The 23,451-nt window shown below is 39.7% G+C and overlaps 1 long non-coding RNA gene across 1 annotated transcript in view; it reads right to left on the reverse strand.

The window, feature by feature from the left end:
- LOC106509214 overlaps window positions 1–23,451 on the reverse strand; it is a 406,803-nt gene that overhangs the window by 49,873 nt on the left and 333,479 nt on the right. The window lies entirely within an intron of this gene.

Genomic DNA, 23,451 nt, shown 5'->3' on the forward strand with positions numbered 1-23,451 from the left:
GCAGAGAACTCTTCATTTGAAGTACATTTGCTACCATAGAACAATCTTTGATATCTGTTGTGCTGGCAGCCCAGGGGTAACCGGCATCACCTTACGGCAAGCCCTAAGGAGCAGGGTTTCTTTCTAAGCAGGAGCCTCTCTAAAGTGGTTCTGCTCTTCTCTGATATGGCCAGACATTCTCTGATGTGGGAGACAGAAGCATAGGAAGGCTGTCGGGCACAGACAGTCCACTTACGTGAAATGTAGGCTAAGCCCAAGAGAGATAGGGGTGCAGAAAGTTTTTTGTTCGTTTGTTCGTTTTTGTCATTTTAGGGTCACATCCACAGCATACGGAAGTCCCCAAGCCAGGGGTGAGAATGGAGCCATGGCTGCCGGCCTAAGCCACAGCAACAGCAACATCCTCATGGATACTAATTGGGTTGTTACCACTGAGCCACGATGGGAATTCCCTTGAAAGTTTTAACATAAAGCTCCTTTGGTACAAGATCTTCCTGATACAGTTGCATCCCTGAGCTAGGAAGACTAGAAATTCATTGAAGTTGAGTTCCCATCATGTTTCAGTGGTTAACAAACCCAACTAGTATCAGTGAGAACACAGATTCGATCCCTGGCCTTGTTCAGCGGGTTAAGGATCCTGCATTGCCGTGAGCTGTGGTGTAGGTCGCAGATGCGGCTGGGATCCCACACTGCTATGGTTGTGGTGTAGGCTGGCAGCTAAAGCTTCAATTCGACCCCTAGGCTGGAAACCTCCATTTGCCAAAGGTGCAGCCCCCAAAAGACAATAAAATAAAATAAAATAAAATAAACTTTCTACAACATAGAAGATAAATGTAGCACTCAGAGATAGACAAAGGCCATTTCATTCAAGTCATGGAAGGAAATTTTAGAGAGAGTCCACCTTATGCTATTGAGAAAATAAAAACAAACATTCTAAAAAGGAAGAGATGAAAGATGGCAAGACAATATATTAATATGTAATGAAATAGTTAAAGAATATATGCAAAGACAATACTATAGTAATTTGATAAGTGGCATAAGGTAGTAAAGGACAGAGTTAACTTTTCAGAAAATCAGATATGTAATGTGGAGAGTAAACTTGAGGTGATCTCTCAGAATGCAGAGGAAAAAGACACAGAGATTAAAGTGATAGAAAAGATATAAATGGAAGAGTCAGAAGATGAAGAGTCAACATGTGGGTCTGCTGCTTACTAGAAACTCTGTTTCTCTGAAGTTTTAATTGTATCTCCAACTATAAATGGGGTGAAGGAGTTCCTGTCATGGCACAGTGGAAACAAATCTAACTTTTAACCATGAGGTTGCAGATTGGATTACTGGCTTTGCTCAGTCGGTTAAGGACCTGGCGTTGCCATGAACTGGGTTGTAGGTCGCAGATGCGACTTAGATCCTACATAGCTGTGGCATAGGCCAGCATCTGTAGCTCCGATTTGACCCCTAGGCTGGGAACGTCCATATGCTGTGAGTGTGGCCCTAAATGGACAAAAAGACAAATAATAATAATAATAAAATAAAATGGGGTGATAATATTACTATTCCATAGGGGTCTGTAAGGACTGAGTGAGATAATGAGTAAAAAGTGCCCAGCATTTAGGAAGCAACAAATAAATGGTAGTTGCAATTACTATTACTATTACCACTGTTACTCCTATTGTTCTTATACGATTATTAAATAAATGAACACAGGGACACATGGAGAAAAAAATTAGTACTGTGGTTTATGTCCCAAGATCAACTTGATTTTATCTATAGATATTGTTTTTTCTCAAGAAGGGCTCATGACTGCTATATTCCTTGGATTCTTTTTGTTTGTTTGCTTTTAGTGATACCTGCCTATTACCTTCACACATAAATAACAATTTGATGGATATAAAATATTTGTGTAAAACATTCTTATAACTCTGCATAGAGTGTTAAAATCTTTTGACATTTAATGTCCCAAAAGAGAAATCAGAGGCCAGCTTGACTTTTTTTTAACTTGGGATACTTTACATAGAATAAAAATTACAGCCACAACACTCTTTTATCATTATAGTAACTCGAGATATGCGTCAAGGTTTTTTGATTCTGATTTTCTTTCTGGAATCAGTGCTTTGTTTTCCTGCAGGTTCAGCTCTTGCTTTATACAGAAGTTTCCTTCTATGTTATCTTGCAATGCATTTATATCTCATGTTCTCTTTTCCAGAAACTCTAATATGCTTATGTGGGTTGGCCTTTCTCTTCCACGTCCATAGTTTTCCTTTCTAGCGATTTATAAACATCTTCTTTCCATTTTTCTGAATTTAACTTATGTTCTAGTTACTGCAATTTCTAAGGTAACTTCTCTATTTTCTATAGTAGTTTCACTGCTACGTTCAGTTTCTTTCATAATCATTGCCAGCTTACTTTTCCTCCTTTGGCCATCTTAGAATCTCTTCTTTGACCTCTTTCTCTCTCAGCTATGCCTACCTTTTCCAAGGAGCCATGTTCTTTGTAACTTCTCTGAGGGTTGAAAAAGTACTTACCTGAAATTTTTACTACATTCTGAAGTAACTTTCTCTTATAGCTTGGTATGATGCTATTTCAGATGTGAATTCCTCATTTCGTTTTCACTTCTTAACTTACCTCATATATTTTCCTTTTTGGAGTCTCTATACATAGGGCCTATAGTGGGTCTTTTTATTCACCTGTCCTTTGAGTTGGGGGGGCCATTTTACCTAGTCTTCTATTTGCTCAAAAGTGGTGTATATGGATGGGGCAGAGGCATCATCTGGAGCAGCTGACAGCTTTGGTACAGACACATTGTTTCTGAAGATATTCAGAGAATCTTTTTCTTAATTTTTATTATTTGCCTATTTCAGCTGAGCAGATCACCCAGATAGGAGGTATGTCTGTTCAAAACAAATCTCTAAGTCACAACTGATGACCATCTCATTTAGAGAATTCTGGACCATGCTGAGGTCTAGAGGGTTTTATAGCATCTCTCAGCATTCTTCTTTAAACTGATCCCAAATTCACTGATTTGGCAGATATTCTCTTCTGCTTATGAGTTGGAGGTTGCAGTTCTAAATCTATTTGTTAGAAATGCAGTTTTTCTTCTCTGAATTCTTTGGATTATTTTAATAGGTTACAAACTGGACACTATAGTAAACAGGCTTTTTACCAAAGTCCAATGTAGTATTTTTAAATAAAAATCTGATGACATCACCTCCTTATTCTGCTGCCCTACTATGAATCTGCTTCCCATCTACAGCTCCAGCCCCCTCCTGTACTTTTTTCTCCTCCACTCTTTTGCATCATGTAACATCATTCACTTGCTCTCCCTCTGAAATCTGTCCCCTTGTACCTTTTGTTCTCTCTACCTGGAATGCTCTCTCTCCTCCACTCCCTTTGCTTGGCCAACCCCTCTTACACTCCAGGCTCAGTTTAAACATCACTTGTCAGAGGATGCTTTTTCTGAACATTCCATGTTTTACATTCATGCTATGTTCCTGCACTTGTTGTGTCAAACATTCTTTCACATTTGGTTAGCAGGTCCAACAATAACATCTTAATTTCTCTTCATGTTGTTATAATGTGGTTTGGATGACAAATAATGAATTCAAATTTACAACTGCAGTTTTCAAATGAATACTCTTCCATCTAGACTGGATACATTAGCTTCCAAGTACAAACACATCGTGAATTAATTTTGAAATATTGCATGTTTATGTCTGTTACAGATATTCATGCTAGAACATGTATAGTATATTGATGATATGTAAAACAAAAGGAAATCTGTTCTGGAAATCTGAATCATTAAGTTCACTGATGCATAGGTCAGTGCCTGGCATACAGAAGGTGCTCGGTAAATGTTTTGTTGAGCAAATGAATGATTGGTGTATCCTTGAGGTTTATGTTCCTACACAGTACAGTCCATTTATATCCAAATAAAAGGAAATTCAGAAATAGGAGGTTCTGTTCAGGTGGAAGGGAGAACAGCTCAAGATAAACCAGGGTGTTGATTCAAGTTGTTCCGTCAGCTTGCCTCGTTTTGTTTTCATACTTCCTGTTCATAGGTAACCACTTTGTAAACCTAGATGCAAAATGGAAGGCCTGTGAATTCCCACTAACAAGCTGTGTAAGGCATTCTCAGCATTTCTCCAGGCTGTCAGAGGGCTTAGATCAAGTGTTCTCACACATTGCCTAAGCTCTTCTCAGACATATTTGCTCCAGGCTTTTATCAACTGCCAGGAAATGAGCAGCTGTGAGTTCCAAACGTAACAGGTATGTAGAGCTGTCAGCATGTCCAGTTCTGATCAACTGGAGTTGCACTGGGGTCAGCTGTGTCTGATACCCCTCCCCTCTGACCAGAAGGACTCCGTGCAAGCTCCATGCTCCTGCTAAACGGGGGGATTACTGTGGAAGGCCCTCAGCCTGGGGACTTCCGCCAAGCAGTGCCTGGCTCCCCAACTGCACTAGCCCCCAGTGCCCTGTCATTCGAGATGACACGTGGGATTCCTAGGACAGGCTTAGCTCTGGTAGTCTTCACTGCCAGCAGCCCATGAGCTACACTAGATTAATTCTAATGTCTGTGTACTATTTAAAATGCAGTTGACACTGAATTTGTTTTACCTGGTTTTAAAAAATGAAGAATTTAATTAACTTTTTTTTTCTTTTCAGCTCTTTATGGCATTGAAAGTCAACTACTTTATGCTCAGGGAAGTTTTTCATTGTTTTAATAGCTTTCAGGTTGTGGCTAGGTCTTAGTTTTTGCATGTGGTGCCTTTTTTCAACTAATTACTTCTTATATGTGTTCAGACTCCTTTTTAACTTTAATCTGCCTTAGAGTGATATTACCATTTTATTTTTTAAATTTTATTAACTTCTATTTGGGTGGTTTTAAGCGTTTTCATAGGGTTGAGATTTCATTCTGCTACCTAGAATTATAGACTTTCAAAGCGGGGAAGGCCCCTGAGATCTTTGCTAAATCTCTTCTTAGGAGGTGAATAAACTGAGGTAAATATGTTAAAAGACTTGCTCAGATTCTCATAGCCAGAAGTAGAGCTGGGATGAGAAAACTCAGGCTTCCTAGCTCTCAGTTCAAAGGAATTTCCACTACAACTGCTTATTTTTTTAAGATATTTTTACAGACTAGTATTTTACTCTGAGAGTCATCACTAACACCTTTGATAAAAATACATATGCCAGCTTTCATGAAAAAGAAAAAGGCGGTGAAGCGTAACTACTGTTAATGCGATTTTGTCAAATCCTCACCCAAGTTCCAAGAAATGCCAATACCCATGTCAAACAGTCAATCAATGGTTAATTAGTATTAAGTCCTTCTATACATCAGGTACAACAACCGCCAAAATGTAGAAGCCCTTGGTTCTCATGATAGAGTCAGAGGAGATATGAAGTGTGACATCCTGGGAAGCATATCAATAATGTTGATAAACTAGACTTGATGGTGGATATTGGGGGACAGTGCAAGGAAGCCAGATATATTCAGATCTTGCATCGTAGGCTAAGAATAGCATAAAAAAATCTGATGCACTCTTTCAACTAGTAATACTGATAGGGTACAGGGAATTTAGTAAGCCCTTGCATTTTTGTTACAATAATGATAATGTTTTCATGGCATCTTACAGTTTGCAAAGCTCTTTCACATTTACAATCTCATTTAATTGTCACAATAAATATTTCAAATCAGTATCTTCCTTTTCAAAAAATGACACTGAGACTCTAAATCTCACAGCATATTTTTGGGAGAAATTAGATTTCAACCCAGCTTCTTTCCATTCAAAATCTCATGATATTTTCATTGTCATTTCTTTCTTTGTCACTTCTTTCTTCCTCCCTCCTTCAACACACATTTACAGAACACTGTTTACATGCCAGAGACTGTAGTTAGGAATGATTCCATCAAAAGTGCAAACTGGTTCAACACAAGGAAAATTATTAGCTTAATCTATCACTTCAATAGACAAAGCTGTAAAAATTAGGTTTTGTTGCTACATTAGAGCAGTAAGAAACAGCTCTCTTTGGATTAGCTCATCCAAGTTCACATTTTACAGATGAGGGAAATATGGGGGAAATAGTTCAAACACCCAGTGAGACAGAGGCAGCTTAAACCAAGTAGCTTGGGCATTTCTAGTAGACAACGTGCTTCTCAGGAGACACACAAAACCATGTACTTGGTAAAAAAAAACTGCATTTCTGAAGAATAAGAATGGGTATACATATTCCACACGCGCGCGCACACACACACACACACACACACAGATAAAATACATATACGAGCAAGTTAATATCACTCAATGGAAAAACCACAGAAAGGCATGCTCCTAAAAGAATAGGCTATTATAGTTTTTAATTAGATTAGAGATGCTCTATAGAGATGCCACAAAAGGGAATTCACATAGAAAAGGAAGAGAAAAATATCACCTTCTAAAAATCCAAGGGAATCCACCTAAAATCTAGGTAAGATAAACAAAGTAGCAGAATGTCAAGTAGATGCATAATAATGAATTCCTGAGAACCTGAGATAGCCAGAAACTATTATAGAAAGAAAGCTGGTTTATAATGGCAACAAACAATTAAGCATTTGCCTTACTAATTTAATAAATGTTTATTGAGTGTCCACAACATGCAAAACGATGTTCTGGTTTACAGCAAAGGACAAAATGACAAAGATTCTGGCCTCAGGGAGCTTTTGCTTTCAAGGAAGAGATAGACATGGCATATGGAAATTGTATCACACCTTTGAAACTGGTGCTATGGGAACAACAGTGGTAGGAGGAAGGGAAGTGAGACCATAGGCAATGAACATGGGGTTATACTTTTGAATAAGACAGTTAAGACCATTGAGAAGGTAACATCTGAGTCAAGACCTGAAGGAGGTAAGAGAATTAGCCATGCAAATATTTGAGAAGAGTTTCAAGAGGAATCAGTCAGCACAAAGGCCATGAAGTAGGAGTCTCTCTATTGTGTTAGAGAAACAGCACAACAAAGTGACAACCACAACAGTTGGATCAACACTGAGGTAGGAGTGGGGGATAATCATGGTTAGCCCTGGAAACCCTTGATCACTGCTCTGAGAATGTGGGCTTTTGCTGTGATTGAAACACAAAGTCATGTGGGTATTTAGCAGAAAAGTGGCATGTGTGACTTGAACATAGTCACTTGGGCGATGTGTTGAGGCATTGCTCTACTTGATTACTGTCCTACCCTTCTCTCTGACCCTGGATCAAACCTCTATCATCTCTCACAACAAATACTGTAGGAAAGAGTGGCTTGGGACAAGGTCAGGACAGTGGAGGTGATAACAAGAGGCTGAATTCTGGATATATTTTGAAGGGAGAGGCAATAAGATTTCCCAAGGTTGAGTATGAGAAGAAAAGAATGACACTAAGGATTTTGGCCTTGACCAACAGAAGGACAGTTAATAATTAACATAATATCGGACTTCCCGTGTGGCTCGCAAGCTAATTCACATAATGTGGGGCACATGAGAATGATGGAAAGGAAATGCTAGAATCCTTTTAGGATGGTACCAGAACTAGGACTCTACCCTTCCTATTCTTCTCTATACTCCTAAAGTCTATAACCATGTCTGGCACACAACAGACACTCAATAAATACCTGTTGAATTGATAAATGAGTGAATAACTATTGGAATCTCCTCTCTGGGCTACTGTTTAAATCAGTTCTCAGATTCTCACATGCAACAGAACCACATTATAACAGATTTGGGGTCTCATCCCCAGAGTTTCTGATCCAGTAGTTCTGGGATAGAACCCAAGAATTGACATTCATCACACATTCCGGGGGGATGCAGCTGCTGCTGGCTCAGGGACTACATTTTGATCCCTGTGCTGATGTGCTCTGATGGTGGGCACATCCCTGCCAAGCCTGAGGCACAATGAAGTCCTGCCTCCTTGTGCACTTTGATATCCCAGCCCCTGTATCAGCTTTCATGGGCCAAATGGCTTTAACCATTCCTGACCACTATGGGTGCCCTCTTAATCTTGCCCCTTAAAACTTTGCCTTTTGTTTTCCAGTATAACTATGTTTTGTTTTGGGTTTTTTTTTTAATCTAAAAATGATTTTACCCATTTTCTTTTTCCTTAAAATAGCCATTTTTGCCACTGAATTTTAGTTGCCTTTCACCTCTTAGAGCTGTTTATTTCTTTTAGTTCTGTCTCAACTCAAATGGGAAAATAGCACCTTTTCTTTGATTTTCTCAAAGTACTGCAATTCCCCATGAGGCAGTTGTGTAGAGTAGATATTTACTGAGGATTTCTAGCATAGCTCAGCAGATAACTTCAAATATAACAGAAGACACCAACCACATCTCTATCCCCAAATTTCATAAGCCATTCTCAGAGACCAAATTGCTTCCCTTTCCTCTCCCCATGACTCTTGTTGATTAAAAAAATAAAACCTGGAAGTTGAGACCTAAGTTTTATTTGGGGTGAAATTAGGACTTAAGCCCAGGAGATAGCATCTCAGGTAGCCCTGAGAAACTACTCTGAGAAGGCAAGGGGGGAAGCTAGGATATGTGAGTTTTTGCAACAAAGGGAAGGTAGTAGGATCAAAAGGTTTACAGAAAGCAAGATTTACAGTAAAAGATTTACAGAAAACCAGTTTCTATGGGAAGCTGTAAAGGTCTAGGCTTACTGGAATTACTCCTTTGATATGCACCTCAGCTGTGGTCCAGTCTTCTTAGTTTCTGTCTGAGTTCCCTCCGCGCTCCCTGGCCCAACCTTGGGAGTGGCTGCATTCATAAAGGACCACGACATCTTTTGTCTACAACTATACCCCTGAAATACTGCCTCAGATAGCTCTGAAATACTGCCCAAAAGAGGAAAGGGGGAACATCAAGATATAAGTCATAAAGGTGAAGGGGGAGGTGCATGCAGCCATGCACACATTTTACAGAATTTTGCTGCTGGTCTCGTAAAGGTTACTATGAGTCACAGATATCAGCTGTCACTGAAGGACTTTAGTGTTTTTCTAGATATGAGGAGACGCAAGAATTGGGCTCATAAGATTTTCTCCTAAAAAAATATCTAACTATCTAAAGACCTGTTCTTTCAGTTTTCCCAGAGCACAAGGTGCCTCACTCCTGGTCTCCAACCTGAGCTTCACTGGGGGGGTGTTGCAGGTCAGCAGATGTGGTGGCTCATGTTTTAGTCCATGTGGAGGCTGATGGCAAGTACCGAACTTCAGTTCACACTCTCATTCTTCAGTCTTTCTCTCATTCCCTTCAGAATGTCCCCCTGACATACCCACACACACACTGTCCCCTAAACTCCAAGTCCTTCCCATTTGCCCTACAAAGCAATCCATCTCTTTCTCTCACCCAGGCCCATTCATGCCAGGCCCTGAGGGCTTCCCTTCCTACCAAAGTGATTTATTTTTCCAACACAGATGACTTTCCCACTAATGGGATTTTAGCACCCATCTTTAAAATGAAAGCATTTCTCTCTACTGTAGTGGGTGCACACACAGACACACACTTAACTAATAAGCAAAAGTCCATACCTACTTATGGTTCTAGTTTGCATTTCTTTGATCACTTAGGTACTGAGATCCTTCTTAGTGGGATTTTTTTTGTTTTAGTTCATGTGTATTTTTCTAATAAATGTTAACTTTCTATCTTTCTGATAGTTTGCATTTTAGTTTTCTCTATTTTTTAATTTATGCTTAAGTGTTTTAATTTTTACATAGTCAACCGTCAGTCTTTATTCTTTGTGACTTCTTTAATCATTTGTAATGTTCCTTGCTTTTCCCTAAGCTCTGGAAGTTTTATGGGTCTTGTTTGTATGTTTGTCCGTGGCTTTTCTTTTGTATTTGATCATTTATTACACCTGGAATAATTCACCTGTGATATAAATTAGTCTAAATAAATTTTTTCCCCAATTGCTCATCAACCTTTTTTTTATAGCCCTGTCACCCAGCACAAGCTATGACACATATTGTATTCTCACTAAATGTTTTTATAATCAGTGAATGTATCTCTGTACTTTCTAACACCTCTCTCTCCTCTTCCCCACTTAACCCTGTTTTACTGGGTGATTTGACGAGCATGATATTTCACCATCCCACCAGCACCATCACTGCCTATTTACATGCATACACTTTGGGAAAAGCAAATTCTTCTCAGAAATGTCCTTCCTGGGTTGTGAATATGCAGCCAGTTGGAGGCAGTCAGAAAAAATTTAAGCAGTATTCAGAGGGCAAAGTCCAAATGCCCTCCTGGTTCTGTGACGACAGAAGCATGAGAATTGGAAAGGAAGAGAAAAAACTACCTCTCCATATGTGCAGCTTGTCTGGTTCTGTAATCTGGAAAACCCAAGAGGTTTCAGGAAATAAGAAGAAAAAAACAATAGGAAAATGTAGTGCAGTAGCACATTATAAAAATCAACATATGAAAATCAATAGCTTACCCTGAATCTAATTATGAATAAACTGCATATCAACCCAAATTGATGCACATTTTACAAAATAACTGGCCTGTTCTCTTCAAAAACATCAAGGTCAGGAAAGGTAAAAGAAAAAAAGAAACAAAATCAAGGAGGAGTTCCTGTAGTGGCTCAGAGGAAATGAACCTGACTAGTATCCATGAGGACATGGTTTGATCCCTGGCCTTGCTCTGGGGGTTAAGGATCCAGCATTGCTGTGAGCTGTGGTGGAAGTTGCAGACATGGCTCAAATCTGGCATTGCTGTGGCTGTGGCTTAGGCCAGCAGCTGCAGCTCTGATTTGACCCCCAGCCTGGGAACCTCCATTTGTCGTGGGTGCAGACATTAAAAAAAAAAAAGAAAAAGAAAAAGATCAAGGAACTGTTCTAGAATGAGGAGATGAAAGAAATACACAACTGAATGCATTGCTGCAGTGCACAATACTGGACTAGACTAGATGGGGGTGGGGGTGGGGGCAGAGAGGGTGGAAAGGGAGTGGCAAAAAATATAAAGGACAGTATTGGTTCAATTGATTAAATAACATGTGTAGATTAAATAGTAGTACTGTGATGTTAAATTTTCCGAACTTGATAGGAAAAAAAAAACCCAAATGTGTGGTTATGAAAAGAAATGTCCTTATTCTTAGGAAATACTGAATATCTAGTGATAAGATAAAACATCATGATATTTCCAACTTACTCTCAAAATAATTTCAGGAAAACAAACAAACACAAAAAACCCATCAAACAAACCCCAAAACAAAACCATATATATGGGAGGTAGGGAGGTAAGGAGGCAAACAGAGACAGAAGCAAATGGGAAGAATGCAAACAATGAGTGAATCTGGGGAATGAAAAAATATATATATGGAAGTTCCATGTACTATTCTTTCATGTTCTCTATACATTTGAAATTATATCAAAGTAAAAACATATATACATATAAAAGTAATGTAAAGGAGCTAGGGCCCTATGGAGCTCCTAGGCACACAAGTCTTTCTGTGTCCTCCATTTCTTGTTTTTAGGAAATAAGCTTCAGCCTCCATGACCTTCCCTGAGTTCTAAAGGGTAGTTGCTAAGCAGGGATGGGAAGAGATGCAGAGACCAGGGAGTAGCAGTCAAGAGACAATAGTGCAGCCTTGGGGCAGGGTCCCGGTTTCCCTTCAAAGTATATACATAACAATATCTTTGAGCATTTTTGCAGAACTAAAACCTCCAACAAATGGAAGAACTACTTGATGAAGCATTCTTCATTCGAGAGGAAGGAGGACCATCAGAACTAGTCCTGGGGTGACTAGACACCAGCTTCAAGAAACAATGCAAGCTTGCCTCTCCTTGATCCTCATCTACAGGCCCTGTTTTCCACTCCCCAAACTATGAACCACCTCCTAATCTCTACCAAGGGGAGCGCGGTCTTTAAGGCATTGGCCTACTGTGGCCCTGGTAAAGCAATAAAGCTATCGCTTTCTCCTTCAACCAAAACTCTGTCTCTGCGTTTGTATCACCAGTGGATAAAGCCTGAGTTTTGACAATTGTAAGAACCCTCATATTTAACAAACACAAACTAGTTAGAACATAAAATGGAAGACAAAGCCTATTTATACAAACAAGTACCTAGCATAAACCTCGTAAGAAATGTCTGGATTTCCCGTCATGGTGCAGTGGAAACAAATCCAACTAGGAACCATGAGGTTGCAGGTTCAATCCCTGGCCTCACTCAGTGGGTTAAGGATCCGGTGCCATGAGCTGTGGTGTAGGCCGCAGACGTGGCTTGGATCAGGCATTGCTGTGGCTGTGACAAAGGCCGGCAGCTATAGCTCCAATTAGACCCATAGTCTGGGAACCTCCATATGCCATGGTGCAGCCCTAAAAAAAAAAGGAAATGTTTAAAACTTTACAAGAAAAGGGAAAAAAACAAAACAAAACAAACCAACACTCCCCAAAGACATATAAATTTTTTTGTAAATAGAATGTTGTTCTTGGTTAGAAAGACTCAAATTTGGAAAAGTCAGTTATCCCTAAGTTAAACTACAAGTTTATCATAATCCTAATAAAAATATTATCATATGTTTTTCCCCAAAACCTTGATAAATTGATCATAAAGTTTATTTTTAAAAACAAGCAGGCAAAAGAAATAAGGAGGTCTCTGTAAAATAATGGCAATTGGGTATTGGGGATAGCTTTATCAGGTATTAGACATGTTAAAAGTTCTACAATTAAACTACGGTATTGGCATATAAATAGGCTAATAGAAGAGAACAAAGAATCTAGAAACAGACCCAATTTAAAAGAAAATTTAGTGTACGATAAAACATATCATAGAGAAAAGATGACCTGGGATAATGGATGGCCAGATGGGAAAGAAAAAATATGGTTCATTCCCCACATCAAACACCGTGATAAATTCTAATTGAATCAGAGTTTTAAATGTAGAAAGAAAGAAAAGAAGGAAAGAAAAAAAAGAGATAAACCATATAGGTACTAGAATAATGCATGGATCAATTCTTCTATAACATAAGAATGGGAAAAAAATTTAACGTATGATTCAAAATATAGAAGCCATATGAAAAAGGTTGATATATTTGTCTATATAAAAATTTAAAAAATAAAATTTTACACAGCAAAAACACATCAAAATATAGTAAAAGACAAATGGCAAGCTGAAAAAATATGAACCTATATCACAGACAATAGGTTAATATTCCTAATGTATAAAAACTAAAAATAGAAATAAAAAGATAAATGACCTATAGAAAAATGAGCAGGACTGACATGGAAAAACAAATGCCCTTGGAATTCACTTATGGCTTAGCAGGTTAAGGATCCTGTGTTGTCACTGTTGTGGTTCTCCCTACAGCTGTGGCACTGGTTTGATCCCCGGCCCAGGAACTTGTGCATGCCATAGGCTCGGCTGAAAAAAAAAGAAATGCTCTTGATCATATGAAAGATGCTTAATATAACTTGAAATAAAGGAAACACAAATGAAAAGGACATTGAGATACTGTTTAAAAGTTGGAGTATTGGCAAGATTAAGAAATAGACATTGTCATACATTGCTGATGGGAATGTAAAAATGGTATCACCTCTATCAAAGGGAATTTGTTAATATCTATAAAAATCATATATGTGTTTACCCTTTGACCCAAACATTCCAATTCTAAAACTCTAACTCAAAGACATACTGGCAAAAATAGAAAAAGATATATATACAGGGCTACATTGTAACATAATTTATTTTTCCCAATAATTAATTAATAAACTATGAAATATTTATACAATTGAAACTCCAAAAGGAATGAACATATAGGCATATCCTTAATAATATATATGTACATCCCTAAGATGTACATACTCTTTTTTGTGTGTGTCTTTTTTCTTTCTTTTTTTTTTTTTTTTTTTTTTAGGTTCTCATCCATGGCATATGGAGGTTCCCAGGCTAGGTGTCGAGTTGGAGCTGTAGCCACCCACCTATGCCATAGCCACAGCAATGCAGGATCTGAGCCTCATCTGCGACCTACACCACAGCTCACAGCAATGCCCTGTCCTTAACCCACTGAGCAAGTCCAGGGATTGAACCTGCGTTCTCATGGATACTAGTCAGATTCATTTCTGCTGAGCCACGATGGGAACTCCTACATACTCTTCATCTTAGCCATTCTATTTCTAGGAATTTATCCTACATGAATAATTAAAAACAATAAAATTTGACTACATGGCTATTCATTTTAGAATTATTAAACATATTGAACAAGTACTTGGCTCACCTCAACCTCAGGGCTGTGACAAGAGTGCAGTAAAATTAAAAGGTCAAAAAAATTTAAAAAAAAATAATCTAGGAGTTCCCGTCCTGGCTCAGTGGTTAATGAACCCGACTAGGAACCATGAGGTTGCAGGTTCGATCCCTGACCTTGCTCAGTGGGTTAAGGATCCAGCGTTGCCGTGAGCTGTGGTTTATGTTGCAGATGAGGCTCAGATCCTGAGCTGCTGTAGTTGTGGTGTAGGCTGGCGGCTACAGCTCCAATTAGACCCCTAGCCTGGGAACCTCTATATGCCATGAGTATGGTCCTAGAAAAGGCAAAAATACAAAAAAAAAAAAAAAAAAAAAAGAAAGAAAGAAAGAACCTAAATGTTCGAAATAGGAGTTTGGTTAAGTGTGTGCAAATGAACACAGAATAACTGGAGAGATTCCCTCCTCCAAGAAGTGCTACCTAACACCCTGCATTCACACAGCTCATTGTGATGGCCACTTCAAGGAACTCATCACCTTATGCCTTGCTTTTGAAAATCTGTATATGTTATGTTTCTTCCCTAGGCTCTAGGTTTTTGGATCCAGAGAACCAAGCATTGCTCACCTCTGTACCTATTCCATTCCAACTCTTACCTTTGAACCTGAAGACTGACCAGTACCTTACACACACTAGACCACAAATGGCAAATAGCTTTTATTTGTAGAATTAGTCTTTTTTTTTTTCTTTTCTTTTTACAGCTGCACCTGCGGCATAAGGAAGTTCCAGAGCTAGGGTATTAAATCAGAACTGCAGCTGAGGCCTACTCCACAGCCACAGCAACATCAAATCCAAGCCAAATCTGCCTTGCAGCAACTCCAGATCCTTAACGCAATGAGGGAGGCCAGAGATTGAACCCACATCCTCACAGAGACAATATCAGGTCCTTAACACATGAGCCATAACAGGAACTCCTGTAGCCTTAGTGAAACTGAAAGCATTAATGACTCAAACCCAGCCTAAACGCAGACTGGGACTTAAACCCAAGGTTTTAAATTAGAATCACTCACCCTGTGTCTGCACTCACTGAGGTTCAGGTTCTTCATGTCTCCATGCAGAAGGAATTCAGCAAGAGACAAAGCGATAGGCAAGAAATAGATTTATTAAGATAGGACACTTGTGAGAGATGCAAGAAGGCAGGCATGAAAGCTCTGCCCCCAGGATAGGTGGGCTACAGTTTTATCATCCAAGGGGTGTGGGGGTCATAAAAGCCCACCTCTTCCTTTCTGGGAGTGGGAGCTCCTCCTTAGTACCCAGTAAGGTGTGTATTCAGATCCGCAGGAGGGTGGTCCTCAAACTCCTGCCCTTGGTCTGAATCTGAATGCAGGCCTAATCCCATCCCCTACCCAATGACCTGAGGCAATCAAGGCTCCACTTATGAAGCAAGCCTGCCCTGTTCTGATGGCTTTTTTTTGAGCAATTTATTAACTTACAGCGGTCTCCCAATGTCCCCTAAACTTCCTTCGTTATCTGTGGCCCTTTATTGGGACTTTTAAAAATACCCGTGTCTACTCCATCCTTATTATTAGTATTAATCATTTAATAATGACTTCCTGGAGCACCATGTTGAGAGTGATTCTGAGGTTGAGTGCAGGTAAGCTGATTTAAAAACAGTGCTACAGTCAATTCTATTTGTTGTACACATGGGAGAGGAGAATAGAGGCACATATGTTACGCCTTCCGCAGGAAACTACACATTGGTCATACGGATCTTGAATAATTATTCTAACTCATTGACTCATCTTGTATTCCCTAGAAGGTTTAAAAAACAGACACACTCACATATAACCATGTATATGGCAGACTATGTTAAAGGTGATTAGGAAAAAATAAAACACGCTACAGTTTTAATTACAACAGAAAAGACATCACAACAGAAAAGACATGCAAGATGCAGCCTGAGTCAAGCTATGAAAGATGGACAAAACACCAAAATCTTAAAAAGAATTAGCAAGAAGGGCATTCCAGGCAGGGGAACCAGTGTGAACAAATATGTGAGTTAGAAAAGAAGGGGTCAGTTTGATGGAATGGCCTTCCAGCATTCCCCTTCTTCCTAAATGAACCTCAGATCTCTTTCAGACATCAGCCCCTCCATCAGGCAGCCACATGTGTCAGGAAGACTGACTCTCCTGGCTCTTAGCTTGGCCCTGACTGGCTGAAGAGTAATGTCACTCATGATGTCAGTGATCAGTCTGGAAACAGCATGTGTTCATGTGTTTTTGTTTTTGGTGAGTGTGTGTGTGTGTGTGAGTGTGTGTGTGTGTGTGTTTTGTTTGTTTGGAGGGCCAAATAGTCCTCAGATCCCAAGAGAAAACCACAGGAAAGACAGTGCTCCTTTTTCTTCAAGATTTCACCATGTCTGGATATGATGCTTGGAACTGCTGCAGCCAATTGTTTCTGGTCTGAGGTTAAATCCAGCACCAAGAATGGCAGAGCAGAGAGGTGAGGTCCTTGATCACATCACTGAGCTGCTAACTCAATCATCCTTGTAGCCCATCCAATCTCTGAAACCCTTGTTATGTGACAGAATACACTTACTTTCTCAAGAAGTCAGTTTGGGTTTCTGATCATGGCATCTGGAAGCATGCTGGGCCCTTAGAAAATGGTGAGCAGTGTCCACTGGTTAAAACAGAGGTTACCTGAGAGCAACTCACTTGAGGGAGAGATGACTGGGAAAGTAGGCTGGGGGCAGACCTCATAAGACCCTAGATGCCAGGCCAAAGAATTTATAAATAATGGGGAGTTGATGAAAGTTTGGTAAGTAGTGGGGCGCAGACTCTCAGAACAGATGGGATAAATATTGGTGCAAATACGTGGTGTAAGTTAGCAAAAAAAAAAAAAAATTTTTGATTCAAACTTCTCCTGAGTGAAATATGCATCTTCTGAGCAGCATCTTAACCAGACTGGGAACAATATGGAAAGGACGTGGGCGTGAGTGATGATCAAGTTCCCGGGCACTGGTCTCAATGGTCACACTCATACACAAATGCTGCCCTTGGCTGCAGTCTCGCCAGCATCATGTGTGAAACCAAACAGTTGGTTTCTCCGCTTTCCTTGGCAATGGCAAAGCCCCAGTTGGAGCCCCATGTTTGTGCTAAACTCCAGGCGGCACAATTCTGATTTATAACTTTTAAAATTATTATAAATGTGATTTCTTTTCATTGTAGAAAAATTGGAAAATACACACAACAAAAAGAAAATTAAGATATTATGCAACCTATCTCCAAAAGATAAATCACAAGATAACATTTTGTTGTATCCCTTCCAGACTTTGTCTCTTTCTATGCATATACATTTAGTAAATAAAAATGATATTATAATGTATACATTGCTTAATCTTTTTTTTAACTCACCAATATGTCATGAATAACTTCTCATATCAATAAATATTTTTCTACAAGATAATTTTTGATGGCTCCATGAATTTCATTCTAAGGAAGTATCATGATTTACTCAAACCCCCCCTCATGAAATTGTTGAATATTCATTTTATTTCCAGTGTTTGCTATTATATACACAGATGCTGCTGCAATGAACACCGTTATACATATACACAATTTACATACATTGTTCAGTTATCATCTTAGAATACTGGAAATAAAACATCTAAACAAAGGTAGACTAACATAAAAAAGGTTTTAAAAAAAATCATTCCAAATTCTCTTCTTAACAAAGCACATAAATAAACAAAAGTGTCCCTTCCATGTGAGGTTTTCCATTCTACATTTTTTCCAAGTTCTTAAAATATCTATTTAATATCTATTTAGGCTTCTGTCTGGATATGCTAATATCCATTTGCATAAGTTATCTATTCATATAATTCTATATATACATAGATAATTGGTTTTTCACAGGAACAATAGATTTGTTGTGAAGATTTCTGAGTAGTACATGTCACATTATCCTACCAAAACTCTAATCTTTCTCTTGAAATTGGATGGGATTATGCTTTCAAGGCAGAGCAACCAACTCTGCCAACAGGGATAGCACTGGAGCACAAAAGGTAATTAAAATTATTGCCAAAGGCAGGTGACTTCAAATACTATGCAGCTCACTGCACTTCCATTGTGAATGACTCTTTAAAATCTTCCAGGCTTCCTGTTCTTTCCACTTAAGAATGACTGAATGCTACCTCTACCTTTCTCCTTGTTGCCATGGTACATGTAATATCACATAGTAGCTGAAGACTTGGCTGTATCACTGACTTTCTCAGTGCTGTCATCCAGCTTCTATGTTTCTTGATTATGCAGCCTGTGAAATGGGACTGCAAGGCATGATACAGTGTGGCTGGAGTGGACAAACAGCATTCTAAGAGGTCTGATCAGGGTGGCAGAATAAAGTCAAAGCTGCTTTCTGGAGTCAGGATGGACCAAGCCAATGGCAGAGCCAAACACAAGAGTCACTGTCAATGCAGTGATGAGGCAGGGAATGGGTGCTGGAGGATTTGCACAGCCAACCAAATCATCCCACTGGGATGTGATTCCCTGGCATGAGGCGTCTTTGCAGACCCAAGCCCATACCTCTCTGATTGTTTTGTGAACTATCTTAAAGGTACCACCTGCTAAGAATAGAACCAATCATCTGTGAGTCAAACTATAACATCAGAGTCACTCTGCACAATGCTTAGGCCAAGAAATCAAACTGCTGAATTTCACTATATTCAACCACATCTGTTCATTCGTTTAAAAATGTTTACTGAACATTTACCATATTGAAATCCCGTGTGAGGTTCTGAGGCAGAAGTAAATAAAGCATAGCTTGTGTTTTAGAGGGACTGAGACACGTGCACACAAGACTACTTCAGTAGACCATGCTGGTCACAATGACAGGGACCAAAAAAATTGTTCTGGAGTACTTTTGGGTAGCACACGGAAGACTACATGGAGAAAATGGCATTCAAGCAAAGAACTCCAAATATGCAGATATGAATCAGATAAAGACAGAGTGGACAAGAATGTTCAGGTGGAAGTAGCAGCTTGTGCAACAGTGAAAGCTTAGCAGGCTCTGTCAGGAATTGCTTGGAATATATAGTAACCAAAGCAGAAAAGGCAGCGGACGTGATGACAGCTGAAGCCAGAGAGGTAAGCAACGGTCATGTAGGACCTCATAGACTATGCTAAGGGCTAATGAGAGCCATTGAAATGTTTAAGCAGAAAGATGGCCAGACAGGCATTTTAGAAAGATCAGTGAGGCAAATGGATTATAGAAAGCAAGGCTAGAGCCAGGGAGACCACACCTCTAAAGACTGATGGCAAGATAAACAGTTTTCTTGTTCTACTTCTCTGTTCTTTATTCATTAACATTTATGGAATATCTGCTAAGTGTCAGACCTTGTATGAGGCACCAGAGGTAGACAGAATAGGACATTTGCTTTGTTAGAAAGTGTCTGACTGCCTGGGGGCAGCTATGTGCTTCTGTGATGGGTTTTTTCAAGGGTGCCAGTCATTAGAACTTAAGCACTAAATTCTCTACGAAATGCACAGCAAAACCTCCTACTTAGCTTTGGTTTCTGTAAGAAGGCAGTCCTCCCATCCCCCTTAATCCAATTAAAGGAACTCTCTGTCACTGTGGATGCCAGCCTGGCCATGCAGAAAGCTCCTGGACATGGAGGATGTCCTGTTCCTCGAGCTCGGCCTGGGCTGTTGGGCCCTTGCTCCTCCCCTGAGCTGTTTCCATGGGCTGCTGGCCATACTCTGAAAAATGCACAGGTTGCCAAACTGTCAGCAAAAGCTTTAATGAATGGTTCTAATTACATTCAAGTAGCAGAGCCCACTGCCATTTTAATCAAATCTGGGCCTGGCAAGCTCTTTGGCAGGAATACAAGAGAAAGCCTCATGAAAATCCTGCCAAAACACTAATCACCTTTTATCCGAAATTTGCCTGATGGAGGCCTGGATGTAAAACGCTTAGGGGGGAAGGAAAAAAAAACCAACAACAACAACGTTTGGATATTTTAAGGAGCTTATTTTGGGGCTTGCCATAAATTATTCCATGTGGGGAGGGGAGAAAATTCCAAATCAGGAGTTGCTGGGTGACTTCCCTTCAGGAACAAATCCTTGCAGAGGCTGAGGGGGCGAGCCTCTCCAGGGCCTGAGACAGGAGGCATGCTTAGCCAGGTCCAAGTGTACCTTGCACAGTGACAGAGACATGACCACATGGCCTTGTCTGAGACCTTATCTGAGACCCCAGCTTTGGGAGGCAAAGACCTCCAGCCCTGCTCTGTGTCCTGGAGTCACCTTGAATCTATACTCTGTCACTAATTGGAGTTCTTTCAACTTGACCTCGGGTGGTAATAAATAACTTTTTTCTTTTTTAAAGATGGCTTTCTTATTAATTACTGAGATTCTCAAAGGCTAATGGGACAGGGCTTCTCTATTGAACCATGCAAGGAAAGGACGCAGGCAACAGGGGAACTAAATAAAACCCAGATAATTCTCAACTCTGTTCTGGCCAGAGGGAAACAGAAAGGAAAGGTTTGAGACAAACCAGGTTCCCCCTCCCCTGGGGCAGCACAAGAAGCACTCAAATGGCAGCAAGAGGGAATTCGTTTACAAATAAAAAAGAGCTTCCTGACAATGAGGAGGAGCCAGTGAATAGGGAACAGAGATAAGCAGTAAAATCTCCTTCACTCATTGATTCTGCCCTTGGAATACACTTCAGGTGTTTCTACACATGTTCCTCTCTAGAAGCTAATGTCTTCGGATAACAAAATGAAAGTCTCTAATATTTATTTCTAATACTTTAAATATCTCAGCCAGTGGTTACCCATAGCTAAAATCATTTTAACCTTAGATTCAATTTTCCACATATTTTGTGTCTTTTCTCCCAGTAGGGAGGGCTCCAAGAGCCCTGGGATACAAGGGAGTCTGGGGTACTTGAAAATTGTTTGACACAAGGATTTGGAAGGTCTGTTTTTATATCTAATTCCTGACATTGACTAGTTATATGACCTGAGCCTCAGGCTTTCAGCTTTTGTCACTCATAAAGTGAGGATTAAAATACTTGCTCTGCCTATACTACAGAATACTTGCAAGGATTAAGTAAGATCCTTGGAAATATATAAAATAGTCTATATATTATGTATATAATCCATATAAAAATGCGTTGCAAACATGAAAGCACTTCACAAATATTTGCTCATTTCTTTACTTTTGTAGTAATGTAGTTGTGAAAGAGTGAAGATCAAAAAGTCTACGAGCAATAAATGCTGAAGAAGGTGTGAAGAAAAGGGAACCCTCCTACACTGTTGGTGGGAATGTAAACTAGTGCAACCACTATGGAGACCAGTATGGAGATTCCTTTAAAAACTAAATACAGAGCTACCGTATAATCCAGCAATCCCACTCCTGGACATATATCCAGAGAAAACTCTAATTCAAAAAATACGTGCACCCCAATGTTCACTGCAGCACTATACAATAGTCAAGATATGAAAGCAACTGAAATGTCCATCGACAGAGGACTGGATAAAGATGTGGTATATATACACAATGGAATATTATTCAGCAATAAAAAGAAGGAAATGATGCCATTTGTGGCAACATGGATGGACCTAGAGATTATCATACTAAATGAAGAAAGTCAGACAGAGGAGGACAAATATCACATGATATCACATATATAGAATGTAATAAAAACAATACAGAGAAACTTATTTAAAAAATAGAAACAAACACAGAGATTTCCAAACCAATCTATTGTTACCATAGGTGAAACCACTGGGGAGAGGGAAGAATTGGGAGAGTGGGAATAACAAATACACTAATGTATAATAGAGGAAAATCTACTCAATAGTTTGTAATATCCTACATGGGCAAAAATAATGGGTATATTTATATGTAGGACTGATTTACTTTGCTGTACACCTGGAACTGATACAACATTTTAAATCAATAAGATTAAATCTAAAAAAAGAACAAAGATCTGAGGTTGAGTTCTGAATATTGTTTATTCACTGGCCACATGAAGAGGCATTTTTGTTTCTTCGTCTCTCAAACTGATAGGGATGGAGTAGGCACAGTTGTCAAATTCCCAATAAAGGCTCGTAGATAAAGAGGGAAATCTAGGGGATGTTGGGAGACCGCTGTAAGTTAATAAATTGCTCAAAAAAAAGCCATCAGAACAGGGCAGGCTTGCTTCATAAGTGGAGCCTTGATTGCCTCAGGTCATTGGGTAGGGGATGGGATTAGGCCTGCATTCAGATTCAGACCAAGGGCAGGAGTTTGAGGACCACCCTCCTGCGGATCTGAATACACACCTTACTGGGTACTAAGGAGGAGCTCCCACTCCCAGAAAGGAAGAGGTGGGCTTTTATGACCCCCACACCCCTTGGATGATAAAACTGTAGCCCACCTATCCTGGGGGCAGAGCTTTCATGCCTGCCTTCTTGCATCTCTCACAAGTGTCCTATCTTAATAAATCTATTTCTTGCCTATCGCTTTGTCTCTTGCTGAATTCCTTCTGCATGGAGACATGAAGAACCTGAACCTCAGTGAGTGCAGACACAGGGTGAGTGATTCTAATTTAAAACCTTGGGTTTAAGTCCCAGTCTGCGTTTAGGCTGGGTTTGAGTCATTAATGCTTTCAGTTTCACTAAGGCTACAGGAGTTCCTGTTATGGCTCATGTGTTAAGGACCTGATATTGTCTCTGTGAGGATGTGGGTTCAATCTCTGGCCTCCCTCATTGCGTTAAGGATCTGGAGTTGCTGCAAGGCAGATTTGGCTTGGATTTGATGTTGCTGTGGCTGTGGAGTAGGCCTCAGCTGCAGTTCTGATTTAATACCCTAGCTCTGGAACTTCCTTATGCCGCAGGTGCAGCTGTAAAAAGAAAAGAAAAAAAAAAAGACTAATTCTACAAATAAAAGCTATTTGCCATTTGTGGTCTAGTGTGTGTAAGGTACTGGTCAGTCTTCAGGTTCAAAGGTAAGAGTTGGAATGGAATAGGTACAGAGGTGAGCAATGCTTGGTTCTCTGGATCCAAAAACCTAGAGCCTAGGGAAGAAACATAACATATACAGATTTTTCAAAAGCAAGGCATAAGGTGATGAGTTCCTTGAAGTGGCCATCACAATGAGCTGTGTGAATGCAGGGTGTTAGGTAGCACTTCTTGGAGGAGGGAATCTCTCCAGTTATTCTGTGTTCATTTGCACACACTTAACCAAACTCCTATTTCGAACATTTAGGTTCTTTCTTTCTTTCTTATTAGGGTGAGTGATTCTAATTTAAA

This window comes from Sus scrofa, chromosome 1 (assembly GCF_000003025.6).
Source record: "Sus scrofa isolate TJ Tabasco breed Duroc chromosome 1, Sscrofa11.1, whole genome shotgun sequence".
Lineage (NCBI taxonomy): Eukaryota > Metazoa > Chordata > Mammalia > Artiodactyla > Suidae > Sus > Sus scrofa.